We start from the raw sequence: 5,761 nt of genomic DNA on the forward strand, positions 1-5,761 counted from the left end.
TATCCTAGGTTGTTTTAGTGGCCACAGATAATGCATTCCAGTTGACTCAGTGGTCCCAAGGCCAGGGCAGCGCAATTACTCTAAATTTAATGAGTTCCTGGCAACTCAGTGGTCTCAAGACCCGAGGGCTCTGGATAAGGTGTTTCTGTCAATTCAGTAACCCCGAGACCCGGAACTATAATTAACATGCTTAACTTCTGCTTCTGTAAACTGTTTTTTTTGCTAACCAGGTTCCTCATTCCAAATCCTGGGATGTAATCAATACCTTTGTGATTTTTGTGTTCATGATATGTAAATATTATACTAGATGCAGAAAAGCAAAATTTAAGACAAACAGCAAAAAGACTCGGATCATGATGGCTCAAAAATTCGAAATGATCCAGAATACTTTTTAACAAGGACGTATAGGACCTGACTGCCTCCCATTTACCTGTCCTTTTTTAAATAATAATAATTCGACCTTAAATGCCCTCTAAGGTTATGGTCTTGCCCATCCCCAGTGGTCCACCTATTCAGCAAGACATGCTAACACTGAGACATCCTAGGAATGAGCCTTCCTAGCACCATGGGACTCCATTATCCAACCAAAAGGTTGGTCATCAATGCATCCTTTGGATTGATTTATGACCAAAAGGGGGATGTGTGGACAAAAAGGGGCCACATGCTGACCTGACAAGCTCAGGAGAGGCCTGCATGGCAGTTTTGTTTTTTTTGTTTTTAAATATATTTTATTGATTTTCCACAGAGAGGAAGGGAGAGGGATAGAGAGTTAGAAACATCGATGAGAGAGAAACATCGACCAGCTGCCTCCTGCACACCTCCTATTGGGGATGTGCCTGCAACCAAGGAACCTGGGAACTTTCAGTCCGCAGGCCGACGCTCTATCCACTGAGCCAAACCGGTTTGGCATGCATGGCAGTTTTGCAAACTCGGAGACCTAAAGTAACCACAAAGGATGGTCTGAAATTAAACTTTAACAAAAAGCAGTTATGGTGGGCAGTTACGTCCTAAGCAGATATCTTCACTGATAAGGTCAACCTTTGCCATAACTGAGCCTATCTGTCTTTTTGCATCTATGATAACATGTCCTTGGGATGTCTGGGTAACTTGTGACTTCCCTTTTTATGGAGCCCCTGGGGCACAGCCAGGTGTGCTGGGCCCAGGACAGATACCACAGATTCCTTCATTTGTCATGTTAACTGTTCCTGTCCATCATTTTACTTTTTGTCCAATCCCGGAGATTCCCCCCCACCCCCACCCCCTCGCTTTGCTTTATCCTTCCTCCTTAATCTATCACCAATGAATTTCATGTAACTCATCTATGTCCCTCCTTTGATTGCAATGTATAAATACAATTGTAATCCCGCCATTATTTGGAGCACTCTCTTAATTCGTTGAGGTTCTGCTTCCCGGCATATGTCGACAGTTTGGCTCAAATAAATCCTTTACAGGTTTCAATAGTTTTTTTACGTTAACATCTGTCTCTCTTTCATAGAAGACAAACTCCATGAGCTCAAGTTTTTGTATGTCTGAAATATCCTGTAAATCTGTTTTGATTTTAGCAATATCAGAAGCATCTGGAAGTGTCTTTGTTAGATGTTAAATACTTTTTGAATGAAATGTAGATCATTCAGGTGACAAAGTCATGTCAGTGCAAGATCACCAAGTGGCAGCTTCTGTCTGTGTTTTCTCTGGGACACTTAAGTTTTCCTCAATCTCCTATTTAGAGGTAAATATAGGCCGGAAGGTTGGTTTTCCGAGAACATAGTGTGGAAGGAACTAGGAGGCCCACTGGTCAGTGTGTGATTTCACTTCATCTTTCAGTCTCAGCTGCAACACCTCTTTGAACATGCTGTCTAAATCTGGATTACTTAGGGTTCATTTCTCTAGAAAGTTGTTGAGTGTGTTTCCCTCCACGTCCCGCGTGGTTCAGGGTTCAAGACCTGGAAGCAGAGCCGCACACAAATGAAAGAGGAAAGACACGAGATAATTTGGAAATACTGGGGGACCAGGCGGGTAAGTCCAACTCAGGAGGAAGGACTTCCACGGGTGCTCAGGCCTCACCAAGCTTTTATTGATCTGGGGTACACCCATAGCATAGTCCTTAGGCAGGCGACCCCTGGCAACAGGCAGACTAGCCCATCAGCAAGGATTTACATAATAATAAATGGGGAAGTTACTTCAGCTACCACTGTCTGGAAAAACAGAGGTGTCGCCCAGCTTTGACCTTTGCTAGGGCTTCAAAGGCACCCAGCCTTGGGGGAGAGGGGGGGTTCTCTGTCTACCCTTATCAGCTAGTGAAGACAACAAACGGTTTCCCACAGAAAGTAAACCCTCGTCTCCTTAGGAGTAAAATAATAGCCTCGTTGTTCTTATTTTTAAAAGCTATAAATAATTCTTAAATGAGATTCAGTTATTCCTTTCTCTGGAATTTACCTGAAGACTTCAGAGAGAGTGTAATGAATTCAGGACCACATGTGACTGAGGTTTTCCATCATACAAGACTGTGTTATTTCAGTGATGCCTTTTTCAACTGGTGCCAGAGAATTGGAGGCCCTGATAACATGTACTGGCAGCACACATTCCATTATCTCATCCATTTCCAGTATCAAACAAACAGCATCTCTGTGCCAGCCATTTCCTTAAAGGTCAATAGGTCTCAAGGTGCCTTGTGAACTACTGGCATCAGACTCACCTGGAAAGTCTATTTAAACGCAGATTCCTGTTCCCAGCTTTCTTTCGGAATCAGAATATTGTTTTGTAGGGTCTCAGTAATTCTTTTGCATATTGACCACCACCAGTGACAATTTAGTCAGACAGCCAACCATGTATTCAGGTATTTAGAATTTCAAACTGACCCTTAAACATAGTTTAAACATATGGTCTTTTGGAGTATATGACAGACAAGGAAAAGAACTATAAGAACCCATTATTCCTTAAAAATTTCTACTTTTAGAGGGGTCTTTGATGGTCAGGGTATTGCTTCTGAGGAGGCCATTTTTGCAATCATGAGTACTGATTCTGCACCAAAGAGATAAGCATGCGAAATTATGCCTTCTCACCTCTGTTGGTTAAAAAAAGAGAGAAAAAAATACTTCCCCTCCAAAAAAAATATTTTAATGTGGAAACAATAAATTTCACACAAAAAAAAGTTAAAAAAAAAAGGTGGAGCTCAGACTGTGGAGGGGAGTGGAGCTGAGCGGCTGGACAGGTCTGGGGAGGCCAGCAGAGCGGAGACATTGGGTGGCGGCGAATATGCGCTTTTGATACGTTTGACGTTTTCTTGTTCATGGATGGTGAAGATATGCCAGATTTCTCAAGTTTAAAGGTGGAAATCGCTTATTGGAAGGAACTGTCCTTAAAGTATAAAGAAAGCTTCCAGGAAGCTCAGGATGAGCTAGCTGAATTTCAGGAAGGAAGCAGAGAATTAGAACAGAGTTGCAGGCACAATTAGTACAGGCTGAACAAAGAAATAGAGACTTGCAAGCTGATAACCAAAGGCTGAAATATGAAGTGGAAACATTACAGGAGAAACTAGAACATCAATATGCACTGAGCTACAAGCAGGTCTCAGTATTAGAAGGTGATTTAAGTCAGACTCCGGCCATTCAGGAGCAGCTGCGTAAGTATGTCCGAGAGCTGGAGCATGACCCCTAGAGCAGCGGTTCTCAATCTGTGGGTCGCCAACCTGTGGGTCTCAACCCCTTTGGGGGTCGAACAACCCTTTCACAGGGGTCGCCTAAGACCATCGGAAAACACCTATATAATTACATATTGTTTTTGTGATTAATCACTATGCTTTAATTATGTTCAATTTGTAACAATGAAAATACATCCTGCATATCAGATATTTACATTATGATTCATAACAGTAGCAAAATTACAGTTATGAGGTAGCAACGAAAATAATTTTATGGTTGAAGGTCACCACAACATGAGGAACTGTACTAAAGGGTCGCGGCATTAGGAAGGTTGAGAACCACTGACCTAGAGTGAGCATCCATAGTTTCACTGGAAGACTTTGAGCAAAGGCTAAATCAGGCCATTGAACGGAATGCATTTTTAGAAAGTGAACTTGATGAAAAGAAATCTTTAAATCTTTATTGGTCTTGTTATTCTAACAATTCTCCAGATTGGTGGACACCTATTATCATAATGTCTTCATTTTATGTACTTTTTTTTTTCTACTCTTAGTCCCTTAGTGTCAGAAAGGTGTGGTAATGAATGGAGAATCAAGGCTGTATTTCCATCAATGTAGCAGGGGATATTCTTTCAAATCAGGATGAAAGAAAGGTACTAGTCTCACTGCCAGTGAGTCTACATGGGTCTGATAGAACACCAAATATTCTATTCAGGGAAAAGACTGTATAACATACTTAGGAAAAGCTGTTACATGAAAGACAATGTGCTTGGGAGCTGCATTTGATAGATCATTTGGAGCGGAGCTAGATTTTGGGCACTCAAGTCACAAAAGTCCTTAAGAGAACGGCAGAACATTGAATGGCATTGCTGTAATGTCATCCTCTGATGTTCTTAGCCCACATGTCCTATTATCCAAGCTCATTACAATGGAGTACTTCAGCTTTGAGCTCCCAGCATAATTGAAAAGGAAGTAAAAGGCTCTTTAAAACCAACAGAATTTATCCAGCCAGACTATTGGACAGGATACTGTTAAATGGACACTGATAGTGAGAGCAAACCTAAGTACACTCCCTCCAGGGAGCTGATTCTTCTTTCAGGCTAAGTGCTAGCGTAGGTACTATTGGAGAACTGTTTCATTTGCTGTTATTTTATCAGGCAAAGTTTGTTTTGAATTTTGGGAAAAGCAGCCATCATCCATTTCCATGTTAAACTATAATAAAGGAAGCAATGTTGATAATTCTCAGGACCGTGCAATGTTATCAAAGAAAGTGATTAGAGAAACAGTCAATCCAGATCTGGGTCATAGGCAAAACTGTGAAGCAGATTAATTTAAATTCCTTATTACTTTGAAAGCAGAGAGTAGTGCTTGATATGTGCAAAAGGATTTACATGAAAAGAGTTCAAATAAATGGTGTGCTACTAAAGAGGTTTTTCTATGCAACATTTAAGTGATATTTATCAAGGAGGATGGCTAAAACAAGCATGTCCTATAGTCTCCAAACTCCAGATCAGGATTCACATGACAACATTTTAGTGATATGTACTTGCTTATTTGTGGGAAAGTCAGATCTGATTTATTTAGCCAACCTCTTCTTTCTACCCTGGTTAACAATATGATGGTGCAATGTGTTTTCTAGTGGTACTACTGAGCCAGGAACAGACATGCTCTCAGACATCTTCCACCACCAGGGAAAAAACGAACAACTCCCCAAAGTGGAAAGAGTCTTAGACTGAGAATAAGGAGAACTGACATGTGGTACCTCCTCTTCTACCACCACATTGCACATTAGTTCACACAACTATGAATTAAGGGGATGGACAAGAAAGATCTTGAAGCTTCTTTGTGTTTCCGACATGCTTCTGTCAGCACAATGAAATGAAGTGTAAGAATTTCTAAATTTGATTAGCAAGCTAACCATAAATACATTAGTTATGTATTAATGTGTAACAAAGTATCCTCAAAATCAGTGGCCTAAAACAGCAATAAACATTTATCATGTTACACAGTTGAAACAGAAATACAGGTGTGGCTTAATAGGGTGGCTCTGGCTCAGAACCTTTCCTGAGGTTGCAGCCAATGTGTCAGCACAGTTGCAATCATGTGAAAGCCTGGCTAGGG

General features: G+C 41.1%; 1 pseudogene; it reads left to right on the forward strand.

Moving 5' to 3' along the window:
• Positions 1 to 3,289: 3,289 nt before the first annotated feature.
• Positions 3,290 to 5,376, forward strand: LOC118656514 (annotated as a pseudogene).
• The last annotated feature ends 385 nt before the right edge of the window (positions 5,377 to 5,761 follow it).

This window comes from Myotis myotis, unplaced genomic scaffold, assembly GCF_014108235.1.
Source record: "Myotis myotis isolate mMyoMyo1 unplaced genomic scaffold, mMyoMyo1.p scaffold_m19_p_5, whole genome shotgun sequence".
In the NCBI taxonomy this organism is placed as follows: domain Eukaryota; kingdom Metazoa; phylum Chordata; class Mammalia; order Chiroptera; family Vespertilionidae; genus Myotis; species Myotis myotis.